The sequence below is a fragment of the Sinohyriopsis cumingii genome, chromosome 5 (genome assembly GCF_028554795.1).
Source record: "Sinohyriopsis cumingii isolate HCF-2022 chromosome 5, ASM2855479v2, whole genome shotgun sequence".
NCBI lineage: Eukaryota > Metazoa > Mollusca > Bivalvia > Unionida > Unionidae > Sinohyriopsis > Sinohyriopsis cumingii.
The window spans coordinates 59,318,657-59,334,378 of NC_142965.1; positions in this window are offsets into that span (position 1 = coordinate 59,318,657).

Sequence of the window (15,722 nt, forward strand, 5' to 3'; positions counted from 1 at the left end):
ACCATCTTCCCTGAGCAACCAAACCATATGAAATGTCAAACTGTCACGCGTGTAATTACTCAGCAATTCTACTGTATTAAGACCTAGCTGATAATTGCATATTATAGCGAAGATCAAATAGTGCAACCAGTACGCACGATACAGAATTTATATACATTGGAATTTGTTTGCGAATCCTACACCATTCTTGGTTAAGGAATAAACGCTTTTTAAATGAACTTTTTATTGTATCAGTATCGTAGCAGTGATGACTGATTGTTTCATATTACAGATACCCAAAATAAACATTTGTAGGAGCTTCATATATGACGAAACATTTGTATGAACTTCAAATATGACGAAACATTTGTAGGAACTTCATAAATGACGAAACATTCGTAGGAGCTTCATATATGACCAAACATTCGTAGGAGCTTCAAATATGACGAAACATTTGTAGGTACTTCATATATGACAAAACATTTGTAGGAACTTCATATATGACGAAAGAAATTTATATATGACCAAACATTTGCAATAGTTGATACTTGCTGATTCCATTTAACAAATTTATGCAGGAAATCTAGCAGTCTTAGTTTTCGGAAAGTGACATAAGAATAATTATAAAGGCTGGATCTGAATGAAATTTGTACAAAAGATTACAAAGGACTTAAAACATTTAATTAGCATGCATGTATTATAATGTTTAAAAAAATGAATTCGTTCTCATGCAGATGAGAAATTACAAATATGTCACTGTGTATAAGTATTAGGGATTTTAGTACTGAAAAAAAGGAAGGCGATAATAACACGGTCATAATAAGTGTAGGATTTGTAAGAATGATGCTTGTACACGAGAGCCTGACACTAGTTTTGTTACAGGCTAGCAATAGTTAACGTTACTTTCTGAACATATTATTTTCGTGCTTGAAAAGAATCATAGCTCTCGAACCCGTCAGATTATATTTTCGTCATTCGATATAAATTTTATGTCATATTATCATATATCCAAACGTAAATTGTGGAATCCAGGGATAATTGGTTTCCTCTCTATTTCATATCAAGGTACCAATCTATAACTTCATGTATATATCGTGCAGTTTTGAATATAAAACCTTTGGGTTTGTGCACATATCTCAGTACTGAAAATCATCTTCATAATTGCTTTACTTTTGTAGTTTTTTTACTTTTTTTAATTACAGAAGTGGTCCATCCATTTGCTTGCATATTTGCCCTCTTAGTGTTGGTTTGCTTTCGAAATGTGCAAGCGTAACCTGTCATTTGTCCAATATTAGTACATTTCCCGAGTTTCACAAAATTGCACTATCGTCTCACAACACTCGAGGCTTTCTGAGATCTCAGTATAAATAGTGACGATACCTTGTGAAATTTAAAATAAATAAATAGCTTCTAATTTCATGAACGTTTGATCAATGTTAGCATACAGTTATGGCATTTCGTTTTATCTGTGGAGTCTGTGTTGAAATCTCAAAACCCATTTTTTTAGAAGATTGAACAAAATCAAAGTTTAAAATGTCGAACCAAATCTAGTGTCTAATTGTTACCGTTACGAAATATGCAGCTTACTCGTGTTTTGTTTTTTCTTCTTCGCACGTGCGAAATTTCTGGTCAAAGAAATCAGTATAAACGTTCTGTGCGCAACGAAGCAAACTCGACGTGCATAATATTTGCCGCAATATTTGCAAAATTCTTTTGATGATGAGTTGTACACGACTGGGTTACTGGTTCTAAAAAAGAGAAAATAAATTCTAACTGCCGCAACACTGATTTAAAGTTTCCTGGCATTGTTGGATTTACCGTAATTTTATATAAAAAAAAGAATTTGGAATGCATTAATGAGATGGTTCTTGAAATAAGGGACTCATTCGGTCAGAGCTGGCGTGGCAATTACTGTTTTCTTTTGAAGAACCCAACGTAGTTAGAAATCTAAAAACAGCATGGAAAAGCATGACCTAGTTGCCTCTTCCTTTGTTCGAATCCTTCCTTTATTTTTAAATCTTCCTTTCTATCTCGATCATTTGCCCAGGCGAATTTGTGACCACTTAGAAGCACATTTTTGATCAATTTGCAAAGTAGGCGGCGTAAAGATTTGTATTGAACATATTTCCTATCGCATGACAGCAGAATGTTTGCTAGATTTGGCTATGAAATCTTCGCTTGTCTAGGCTTAATATTTTGCGTGCACATTGTCTGATCCAAGTTTATAAAATATTTCTGCAATTCAACGTATATTGCATAACTTTCTTTGAATCTCGAGAAAAGCTGTAAAACAATTTCGAGAATGGATTTTTAAAAATATCTTTCTCTTCTTAAGTATTTCTGTACTTGGATGAAAATATGTTAGGTCTTGGGTTAAGCACTAAAACGCTCAGAAAACATGCTCTAAACAGAAAATATTTATGAATACAGGAATCGGGAGACGCTGGTGGTGAACCGGTGGATCGCAGACTCCACCCACCTAACAGACAAACGATAACAACATGTCATGTTATGTATATTTCATTTAAATTGTGTGATTGACCTTTGTCTATAATCAAGGGAAAGGGTTTGGACTTACCGAACTAATGTCGTTTTTGTAAGCAACATATCACATAGCTAATTCTTGTCTATGGTTTTAGATTATACGTTAAGATTATTATTGTTTGAAGATAAACATATTTATTTGGAATCGAGATCAGGACACTGGCTTTTCCCCAGAAGTCCTTGTATACATGGTATTTGCCATGTTCTTTATTAAAGTTTAGTAATAGACATGATATTATTGACAATTTAGAATGTCCTAGAAATGAACTATTGACTCTTATCCTGTTCCTCATAACGTGTAGTAGGATTTTACACAAGTGAAGAGTAGACATAAACTCTTTGTTTCTATGGAATAGGTCATTTAGATGAAATCAGTTTTTAATTTACTTAAATTATTATTCATTGGAATTACAAAGTGCCCATTATTATATAACTAATTTGTGATTATTTTGAACTAATCAAAAGACATTTTTGATTATATCAAGACTGCTATCCCCTCAACACTAACCCAGGATACTGGTTTATGAGAACATTCAGTATTGGAATTCAGTTGAAACTCCACTTAAATTCATTTGGAATACTCCATAATTTTGGGCATATGATATTACTTTTTGGACAATGTGGGACCTAATTCACAATACAGTAATTTTAAAAAATCACTTTGTTTTCAAGAGAAATAAATTATTTGTTGAATTTTACAAAACGTTTTGGTTTCTCTCATTTTTTTACTTAAAACAATTGAGTCGGAACAGTCAACAAGATTAGAGATCCAATACCATAATGTGTTTCACTATGTAACATAAAAATTCAATCTGACATAATTCCAATATTTCTCATCAGAATGAAATGAAATTTTCAGTATATTCTGTTTTTGGCAATGTAATTTTATTTGAAGCTAGTGTCACAAGAAAAATGTTGATTTTAAAATTAATTGCTATGCCAATAAAGAGACAGAGCTATCCTTGATTAAGTTGTTCTTGATTAAAATCAAACACTTTTATAATATATTACTTTCTGAGAAAACAATATGGAATAAAATACATTTTTGATTTAAAAATATTATTAAAAGTATTTGGTATTGTTTTTACTCTAAACATTAATGTTTTAAAATAATTCACGTATAAAAATTAGTGAAGTCACATTATATTATAAAGATTATTTTTTAATCGTGCCCTTATTTAAAGATGGTATTACTGGAAACGGCGAGTTCATTCCTATCAATGAGTTTACAAAAGGCAAATGTTTTTGGATACCATCTTAAAAGCTATTTCTTGGAAATGGAAAGAATATGTCATGCAGATTAATGAATATGTAATGTTTGAGATACGCTTCAAAGCAATTAAAACAAATACCCAGGTATATCAGAAACATTTTATTTATAAATATAACTAGTCGTCCTGAAAATCTGCAGCTGTCTGGAGGTAACCGTTTGGTCAAATTTAATCTGAAATATGAAATAAAACATATTCATAACCATACCAAATATTGCCAATGAAATAAAATAGTTACAAAGAATTTTACCAGATAGTAACACTCTTTTGTTAAAAAACAATACCGACATTAGAATCTTCCGAGTATCTGTACTGTAAGGACAAGATAGATGCAATTCATCACATAATATTGCTTTTCCCTGTAACTAATCACTGTCTGACACATAATGATATTTTTTAACGATATTCAAATCTCATACAAACAAATAGGTTTTATTTTGACTGCGATACAAATATTAAAGAACTATTAGATGATTATAGCCATTTTATATATTTGCATGCTTTGTTGAAAAAAGGAAATCTACGCATCAGAGAGCATACGAAAACAAGATACATGAACAATTTGAAAAATATATCTTTTGTCAAAAATAAACATAAGGACATCTTATCAAGTTCATGCATCTTTAAGGTTTTGAGAATCAGATCACATTTAATTATATTTTACATAATTCAATTTGCCTCCAATATAATTTATTCTGACTAATTTGTTATGTATATATGATTTAATTATATCTGATTTAATATATATTTATTTCAATTTAATTGTTTGTCAGTTTTAATTTGTTATAATTTTTCATTACATGATCTTTTAATGTAAATGTGTTCACTAGAGATGATGCATTTTTATAGAAAATATTTGACCTTGACTTAGTTTATAAACACCAGGGTGTTGATACAAATCCTGACCTTGTTTCAAAATTTGTAGCACGCACGTAAACAAGTTCTATTTTATTTTAAAATGATTGGTTGTTATCGAGGTCAGGATGGGACTTCGTGCTTAAGATGTGTACAATTTTTATTATATTTTTTAATTTCTTAGAATAAAATGATTGGTTTTCGGCAGGGTCACACTGGCTGTACGTGACCTTTAACAAGTACTTGCTTTCTATAAGTCGCGAGAAGATGATCATGTGACCCCTTGTTTACGTTTTAGGATACGATATAACCTCTGAGACCGAAGAGATTGACAACCGCTAAGAACTAACCACCTTCAAAATGAGAGAGAGAGAGAGAGAGAGAGAGAGAGAGAGAGAGAATGATAGCTGCAAACAAATTAAATGTTTCAAGTGTGTGGAACTAGGCTAGACTATTTACATACTTATGTGTACGCTAAGCTACCATCTTGGGGTAATACACATACGTAATCTATTCAGTGAATCGCTTGAGGCCACATGATCCTTGTTTGGTTTCGACCGAATAATCGGGCTGTCAGGCTGTGTTGCCGTCTACAGACTGAAATTTATTTGGGTACCTGTGACCACACGTGCCGTTCAGACTAAATCACATTTGATATGTTCTTTGGTATCCATGTTTCAGCTGAATTAAAAACATAAATACTTTGTTCAAAACGGAGGTCATAAACAACTCAAACAAAGAATTAAAGATGAAACATCTATCTGGTCACAGCACCAAACCAATGTCTTGAGTTGCCAGCAAAACATTAATCTTATTTGATCCTGGTGAAAAGGTGGCTAGAAACAGGACCTGTTGCAGAAAATGAACCCGCAAATAAATTTCTTCTTTTCTGACGCAGGAGAAAAATGTTATTTCGAAATTAGTTAAAATATTAGTACAGAATATATTAAAAAATGAATTGTTGAAACATCGATGTAATGTTCGGTGTCATAGTTTATACGAAGATTCATTTACTTTGGTTCTTCCGGGGCAAGACAAAAATACAAATAAACTTGCTTCATATGCTTCATTATAACTTAGGTGATGCACAGAAATGAATTACTAATTAACGAACAATGCAACACGTATTTGTATTTGCACGCAGAGTCTATTTTATTTCCTTGATGCCATGCGAATTTTTTTAAAATATAGTTTTCAATGTCTGAATATATTAAATATGTGTAAGCATGTACCACACTTGGTAAGTGAAGTCACCTGCAGCCGTTTCTTGCGGTTTAAATAACTCATGTTTCTTTAACACATGCCCTTCCATGTCGCCAGATGGCGTGAGTGTACCTTGAGCTCTCTGTTTCAAAAGGCTTTATTCATAAGCACACTTTCTGAAACATGAAACCAAAAGGTATATATTATTATATGCCATCTGGAGGAGTAATGTCTGGGTGACTTCCTTTCGTCTTTTGTAGGCGATGCAAGAGTACAAGTTGCTTTTATGTGTGATAAAATAGCTGCAGGGAATTGGAAATATTATATCGTTGTGATTTCGATAACAATGAAAATAACTCATGCCGAGAGTAGTAATGCGTTAATGCACACGACAAAACAGACTGGCAACATAACTTGTATTCTGAAAACTTATGCAACGTGAAATTTATTCAAGTAATCACCTTACTAGATATGTTACTAAGACTAATCCCTTTTCTGGATATGTTACTAAGAGTAATTACCTTACTGGATATGTTACTAACAGTAATCCCTTTACTGGATATGTTACTAAGAGTAATCACTTTACTGGATATGTTACTAAGAGTAATCACCTTACTGGATATGTTACTAAGTGTAATCCCTTTACTGGATATGTTACTAAGAGCAATCACTTTACTGGACATGTTACTAAGAGTAATCACCTTACTGGATATGTTACTAAGTGTAATCCCTTTACTGGATATGTTACTAAGAGTAATCACCTTACTGGATATATCACTAAGACTAATCACTTTACTGGATATGTTGCTAAGAGTAATCACCTTACTGGATATGTTACTAAGAGTAATCACTTTACTGGATATGTTACTAAGAGTAATCACCTTACTGGATATGTTACTAAGAGTAATCACTTTACTGGATATGTTGCTAAGAGTAATCACCTTACTGGATATGTTACTAAGTGTAATCCCTTTACTGGATATGTTACTAAGAGCAATCACTTTACTGGACATGTTACTAAGAGTAATCACCTTACTGGATATGTTACTAAGTGTAATCCCTTTACTGGATATGTTACTAAGAGTAATCACCTTACTGGATATATCACTAAGACTAATCACTTTACTGGATATGTTACTAAGAGTAATCACCTTACTGGATATGTTACTAAGAGTAATCACTTTACTGGATATGTTACTAAGAGTAATCACCTTACTGGATATGTTACTAAGTGTAATCCCTTTACTGGATATGTTACTAAGATTAATCACTTTACTGGATATGTTACTAAGAGTAATCACCTTACTGGATATGTTACTAAGATTAATCACTTTACTGGATATGTTACTAAGAGTAATCCCTTTACTGGATATGTTACTAAGAGTAATCACCTTACTGGATATGTTACTAAGATTAATCACTTTACTGGATATGTTACTAAGAGTAATCACCTTACTGGATATGTTACTAAGATTAATCACTTTACTGCATATGTTACTAAGAGTAATCCCTTTACTGGATATGTTACTAAGAGTAATCACCTTACTGGATATGTTACTAAGAGTAATCACTTTACTGGATATGTTACTAAGAGTAATCACCTTACTGAATATGTTACTAAGAGTAATCACCTTACTGGATATGTTACTAAGATTAATCACTTTACTGGATATGTTACTAAGATTAATCACTTTACTGGATATGTTACTAAGAGTAATCACTTTACTGGATATGTTACTAAGAGTAATCACTTTACTGGACATGTTACTAAGAGTAAAAGGATCGCATAAGAATTTGTCATTGCAGTAAATGATACTAACCTAAGAAAAATACTTAATATGACATGGATTTTAGCGGTTTCAAAGTTTAGATAACTTTAGATTCAAAATATCGAATTCATTTGATATTGAGTTTGTTTTATGTGTGTTGGTGAAGCAAGTTTGTGCGAGTTCTGGAATTATTTAATACAAAAATGCTTTATTTTCTTTGCTGAAGCGAGGTATGGTGAGTTATGGAGTCATATTTGACAAGAACGCTATATTGTCTTAGGTGAAGTAAATTTTGGGGACTATGAAATCACATATGACAGCAGAACTTTAGTTCCTTTGTGAAGTAAGGATTCTGGTTATGAAATCATATATGACAACAAGGCTTTAGTTTGTCTGGTGAAGCAAGGTTTCGGGTTTATAAAATCATATATTACAACAACGCTTAATTTGTTTGGCAATGCAAAATTTCGGGAGTCATGGAATCATATATTACAAGAAAGCAGGCACCATGTACCTGCGATTAGAAACGACGATGCGTAAATAACAGGTGAAAAGAATTATTAAGGTTAAACAATAATATTGTGTTATTTTCTGTTGGGCGATAGAGAGAAAGATAATATAGTTAAAAGATACAGGTTAATTAATGATCATTTTAATTATCAAGGAAAATGATACCAAAAAAATCATTTAAAAGAAATCAACACCGCGTGAGATTCCGATTTCTAAGAGTTGCTTCTGGTACAGATTCAAGCGTTTCCATCCATCTGGAACCGATCGGATTATGAAAGAATTACAGTATGGTGTGCTCTTTCCAGCTGCGTTGTCAATTGCTGTGTAGCAAACGTTAATTTTAACCATAGGAATTTTGTTAGCATGAAAAGCAAGTACTAAACACAGCTTGGAAGCGAATAACAAATAGTAGCTTGACTGATTAGAGGCTTTTCCATATCAACCCATCTTTCCTTTCACTGCGATACTTCATTTTATTAATTATCGGACTGATCATCTTAAATTTGTTTTAGTTATTTAACTGAGCGTGGATCTTATTCCATTCTTTAGGCATATAGTTGATTTGTAGATGCCGTCCAATGTGAGCTTAAGCATGACATTAAAAGGAAGGATCACCATTTCATGTGGAAAGATGGATGGATGAATGACTGGATCAGTGAGTAGGTGGATTGATATATGTAGATATAAGTAGATGGATGAACTGATGGATGGATGAATTAAATGATGGATGGATGAATGCATGGATGAGTAGATGGACGGGTGGACGGATGGATGGATGAGTGGGTGGATGGTAAATAGATTAATGGATGTGATGTGATGTGATTTGGAATTTTAACGTAGCTTTGACAATTTCTCAGTCATATCGCTACGATGTCTGCAATGTGGCAGTTCATAGTGATGTTTAGCAATGGGGCATCATGCCGCAGACAGGTAGCATGATGTCCCACCTAGTCACATTATCCTGACACTAGGCCGACCAGTCCTAGCACTAGCCTCACCGCTGAACGCCAAGCAAGGCAGCTGCGAGTATTATTTTTATAACTATTTGGTATGACTCGGCCGGGGATTGAACCCACGACCTCCCGAATCTGAGGCGGACGCTCGAAGCACTACGCCACCGGATACCTGACTGAAATCATATATGCATGCATGTATGTATGTAATGCACGTATGTATGCACGTATGTATGTATGTATGTATGTATGTATGTATGTATGTATGTATGTATGCATGTATACATGCCTGCATGCATGCATGTATGGTTAGATGGATGGATGGATTATGGATGAAGGGAGGGAGGGAGGGAGGGATAAGCAGATGAACTGTTGGATGGATGGACGGAGGAAGGCAGGGATGGAGGGATAAGTAGATGGATGGATGGATGGATGTGTGGACGAATTTACACAGATCATCGCAAGTGCACATCTCCAAATATTGTATTACTGCATCTGCCTATATTTAATTTTCCTGTTGTACAAACGTATACGTGAAGAGCCGTTGACTCCGGCCAGAACAGCAACATATTGCAAATTGTGAATGGACATCTAGCCAATAATATTGATTGCTATGTCTGGGATATTACGTAACATCATTTACAAAGAAATTATGTTGGAAAATTCATATCGGATACTCCGACACCTAGATGATAGTCATCTATAAATAATACTAATTCCAAGTGTCTTATCTATCCCAAATGTGATGCATTTTTCATGAAATGTTCAGGAAATTTATTTTTGTTAGGTTGTGACAATTATTAAAATCAACACATCGATATTATATATAAAACCTCTGCAAGTGAGAATGCCTGGTAACTTTATTCTAATAATAGGCTACTACTTCTACTACTACTACTATAGGATCGCTCCGGTGTCCTAGTGGTTAAAGTGTCCGAATCGGATATGGGAGGTCGTGGGTTCGAACCCTGGCCGAGTCGTACCAAAGAGTTATAAAAATGGCGCTAAGCATTAAAAGGTTGGAGTTAGGACTGGTCAGCCTAGTGTTCAGATAATGTGCATGATGCCCCAATGAGAGACATCAATTTAAAATGTCACAATGCAGACATCGTAGTGATATGACTGGAAAATTGATAAAGCTACGTTACAAATCTAAATCACATACACATACCGTTCATTGACAGCGTAATGAGTTCCCTTGATGAAATGAAACAAGTCATAATAAACAAACACATGTAAATATTTCTTAGCAGTCTTGCATTGACAGGTTTTGCTGCATTTATTTAATATATCATTGTCCTAAAAGCTCTTTGCTTGTGATCATCAAATGAGAAACGATAGATAAATTAATAACGGCCCGTGTCATGGGAAACCTAAACAATAAATTAATAACAATCCGTGTCATGGGAAAACCTAAACAATAAATGGAAAAGAAGTGGTAATGATAAATTCATAATTTAATGTTGCTTGAATTCTCAGTTTTTAGCTTCTTTACATATGTAGTTCTACACCAATTTCTGTGTAGTGTACTACTACTACTACTACTAATAATAATAATAATAATGGTGATGATAATGATGACGACGACGACGATGATGATGATAACATATTGATAGAGGATATATGTGGGTTTTCTAAAATACATATGCAGAAATATTTTACGAGTAAAGTGAAAAGATTGTAATATCGTCACCAATACAAATGTACCACCTTAGGAGGGAAACATTTCCATACATCTACTAAAAACGACGGTTTCCTTTTTATTATATATTTTGTTAAAAGCAAAAACTTTCCATTTGCATAGATTATCTCCACTCTGTACTAGTACGTTTAACAGCTGCATTACTACATCGACAAAACGAACCTTGGTAGATACTGAATTTGATTATTATCACTAAATTTCTGATTAATATCGTTACGCAGTTTAATTATAAACTAATATTGTTTTCAATGGCTTGAATATTTGTATCAGAAAATTTAAATATGTTCAAATTCGGTCGTACATTTTTTGATTACATTGAAATACCAAAGCATATGATAAAAACTTAGCCGAGTAGTTTTATGAAATGCATGGGTGTCCCACTAATTTTAATATTTTATATAGTATTTATATCAATTGGTAAATTTATATGTAACTATTATATTTTACAGTTGTGTAAATTTGACTCATTTATACTTTAAAAATGACAAACAATTATTTTTTCTCATAATTTAGATGGAATTTCACAAAGACAATTTATGATTTTTCAATATTAGTTTTCCTGCCAACACAATTCTTCTGATCTAGCTGGAAGGGTTTTATTTGTACGTAGTGTATCTAATAGTTCAGACAGTAGTTTGTTTTGTCTGCATGCCTTTTCTGTTCTTATTTAGTGTTTCCATTTCTTAGAAAAAAGCTTTGTAAAAGCCGTGTTAAACAAGAACATCTGCCTTAGAAATAAACTTGTAAAATCCTACGAGACTACGAGAACATTTCCCTTAGAAACAAACGTGTGAAAGCCAAGGACTACGAGAACATTTCCCTTAGAAACAAACGTGTGAAAGCCAAGGACTACGAGAACATTTCCCTTAGAAATAAACGTGTGAAAGCCAAGGACTACGAGAACATTTCCCTTAGAAACAAACGTGTGAAAGCCAAGGACTACGAGAACATTTCCCTTAGAAATAAACGTGTGAAAGCCAAGGACTACGAGAACATTTCCCTTAGAAATAAACGTGTGAAAGCCAAGGACTACGAGAATATTTCCCTTAGAAATAAACGTGTGAAAGCCAAGGACTACGAGAACATTTCCCTTAGAAATAAACGTGTGAAAGCCAAGGACTACGAGAATATTTCCCTTAGAAATAAACGTGTGAAAGCCAAGGACTATAAGAACGTTTCCGTTGGATAAAAACGTAAAAAAGCCACTGACTAAAAGAACATTTCTCTTAGAATAAACACGAAAAAGCCTCGGAAAACAAGGACATTTGGCTTTGAAATAGACCGCTTAAAGCCAAGGAGTACATGAACATTTGCCTTTAGATTAAAATGCTTTTATAAACTCATCGATGGGAATAAATTCGACACTTCTTGTAATATCATATTTAAATAAGACCAATGATTTAAAATCATATTTGTTTTATGGTGTGCTTTTACTAATACTTATATAAGAATTCGATAAAATCTGTAACGTTATATTTCATAGTGGAATGAATATCACATGGTGTTCAGACTTATCTTAAAATAAATATATCTTATATCCCATTATATTTTCTCATTCGGTCAAGTAATACAATAAATTAAATAAATACCCCCACTCCACCAACCTCTAAAAATCATGAGATAGTTCTGCCGTCTGATTAGCTTAGTAATGCATGTAAAGTGCAATAAAAAATAATTTGGAAATTTCACTAAAACTGGATAAGAAAGTTTGACGTTATGACATTTTAGTTATTATATGTTACTTAGTGGAAAACATTAGAGTGTTGGAGTTGCTCAGACACGCGAATCAACAAGCTCTAAAAATTGCTGTAATTAGATAACTCTCACTTAGCCGGCAATGCCAGTGACCAGCAGGTCATTCTTAGTGGATAACAATAATGTTATCCTTTGTCTATGATGTGGGGGGTGGGGGACTTAAGCTACCCATCAATTAGTCATTCAACTCTTCCAACTATATGTCTTTTTCTTATTTTTCGTTCACAATATGATTTTGGGTCGATATAGGTATGAAGCAAAGATAAATTTTAGTCGAATTAAAAAAGATCCAAGTCTCCATTTTTGAAACTATTTGAGTCTTTTCCCGCGATTCAAAGATATTTTCGAAACATGCATTGAATTTCAGAACTAGCCTTGTAGACGTGGATCAGGCAAGGTACACACCAAATATGCAAGTACACAAGGACATGAAGATTTCATACTAACAATTTAATCTAAACAAGATGGTTCCTTTTTCATGCAAAGATAGACACGTTCATCTTGAGTCTTTATTGGTTACGGATATTTACGTTGTCTACTTTACAAATTGTTTATCCAGATTTTGTCAGTAGTCACAAAATCTCTTGGCAAATGGGCGAGAAAGAAAGGAAGATAAGAGAAGATAGGAAGGTAAGAAGGAAGATGAATATAATTCAGGATTGTCCATGATGAGGTTAGGTTTATAACTGGGCTGGGTTCCACACTGCTAAGAAGACAGTAATTGGCGTGCCTGCTCTGACTGAACTCAAAAAAGGTCTCATTAAAGCGTTCAAAATTTGTATCAAATTAACCAAATTACTGTCGAACATCCAAGTATGCCAGAAAACTTTAAATTAGAGCGGTTGCAGTCGGAATCAATGCTTTGCTTTTGTATTTGTTAGCTCCAGTAATCCAATTTTACGATTCGTCATCAAAGGTGTTATGGTACTATTTAAAAAATCAGTCTGGCACGTCTATTATATTTCTATGCGCGTAGAAGGTCTTTACCATATGTCTCTCCCAACAAGTTTCGAACATTAACTCGAACTGGAGTAAGTTAGATGAAGTTTTCTTACCGGTAAAGATCTATTGCAACCATTCTTCATGTTTTGAAAGTTTCATTTTATTTGTTACACGGGGGGAGTGAATGTCCCTCCGTATTTGGTTTTCTTTATCTAGGAGTTGACCGCCCTCGATGTTATTTCCCGGTTCGAGTAAATATAAATATAAGTGATGAAACTTATAGGTGGAATAGATAGAGATCTGAGCAGGTATATAGAACAAACCAACACGAGCCCCTGTACATGTAAACAAACAATTTAATCAATTACATACAAACACTGTGAAAATTCATTACATCAGGAATGTACTCTGCTTTTAGAAATTTAACTTTCACCGAAATACAAAAGAAAACGCAAATAGATCTAAATAAGATAGCCGATCTGTTACTGATAGATTTAGTTCATCATAGGATCGAGTGAACAATCGAAGTCAACGTCTTGTACGATTTCATAACCTGCTCGTCCTCAGTCTGTTTTTGCTTCCTCTGTCGCTGTTCAGACCCTTGGATCTCGGGATGATACTTTCTACCACCCGTCTCAGGACACTCTCAAAATACTTCTTCAGAGATTAATACGTCGCAGGGTTGCGTCACAGGATTATATGTCTCACTGCACTCTTCTCTATGCTTCTCCGTATAGGTCTCAGAATAACATCACCTCATTCGTTCCATACGTCTCTGGAGCTATTTTCTCCCTTTGCTGTCAACGTTTCTTCCTCTAATCGGTAAATTAGTTCGTCGGTTCCTTTCGACAATCGTCCCCTTTTTGGACAACAGTTTTACGGAAATTTCTTGCAAATTCCCGGAGTCGTAACCTTTGGGTCCCCTCTTGTAGGAAAAGCTTAGACTGATTAAAATTCGATGCGGGCGATATTAAAACCTATGAAATTTTGTGTTGGAACACGCCCTCTCATTTAACGTACCAATCAGAATCAAATATCTCTGCCGCCTTTTTCCAGAGGCGCCAAAATCAGGGTCAACTTGACCCTGGTAGTTTGAGTAACAGAGTTTCTGCGTTCTCTCAATTGTGACAACTTTACCACGAAAATGAAGTTTACCTTGTCCTAAATTGTCCGCCTGGCTGCTGTATAAACAAATGTTTAATTAGGAACAGAATTCTCCCTCTAAAGGACATTACCGTACACGGTAGTATGGCGATATGATACGCGCCTGTCTCCATAAATCTAATTAATGGTTGTCTGGTCTCAACTAATGTATTCTTGTTAGATCGACATAAAATTTGCCACTTCACATTATTTTATGCATTTATTTATTATTGTAGTTGAAATTTTGGGATATTCTGGATTCATACGTAATGCATTTCTTCCTTATAAAGAATATATAATGTTACTGTTTACTTATTTATTCAATTTTGATATCGAAAACGAGATAGGCAACGACAAATACGTCTACATTGTTATGCATATTTAAAATTTACGTTATGTGCTTAAACAGTATCTATGATTGCAACGTGTGAAGATAATGTTTACATAGCATTTGAGTTCAAAATCAGTCCTGTTTACAATTGGATTAGGTTTCTCCGTTTGTAATTGTCAAAGTCAATTATATAGGTCAAGTAAAAATCTGTATAAATAGGGACTTGACAAACAAATAACTCATTCATGTTCTATATCACTATGTTGGAATCCATGATCAGAGTTTGAGCTGTGTTGTTAACATCATATATATATATATATATATATATATATATATATATATATATATATATATATATATATATATATATATATATATATATATATATATATATATATATATATATAATTCGAGAGGACTTATTTACTTAAAATATTCATTGGAATTATTAAAGTGCTCACTGACGTTTTGAATTAATACATTACTCTGGATCCTTTAGCTCATCCAAATAAATTATGGATTGCATAATTATGGTTCATCATATCATTCAAGACTATTTGAATTCATTTGGAACATTGTGTTTTGCATTTTTTTGGGATGTGATAGGACATTTATAATTATTTGGAATTTGATTTACAATATTATCACTTTTAAAAAGTTTCATTTTTTTATAGGGAAATAAGATGACTGTTGATTTTTTTAAAAAATGTTTTACTTTCTGTTTTGTTACATAATTTAAGACCTATGATAACAGCAGAAATTGGC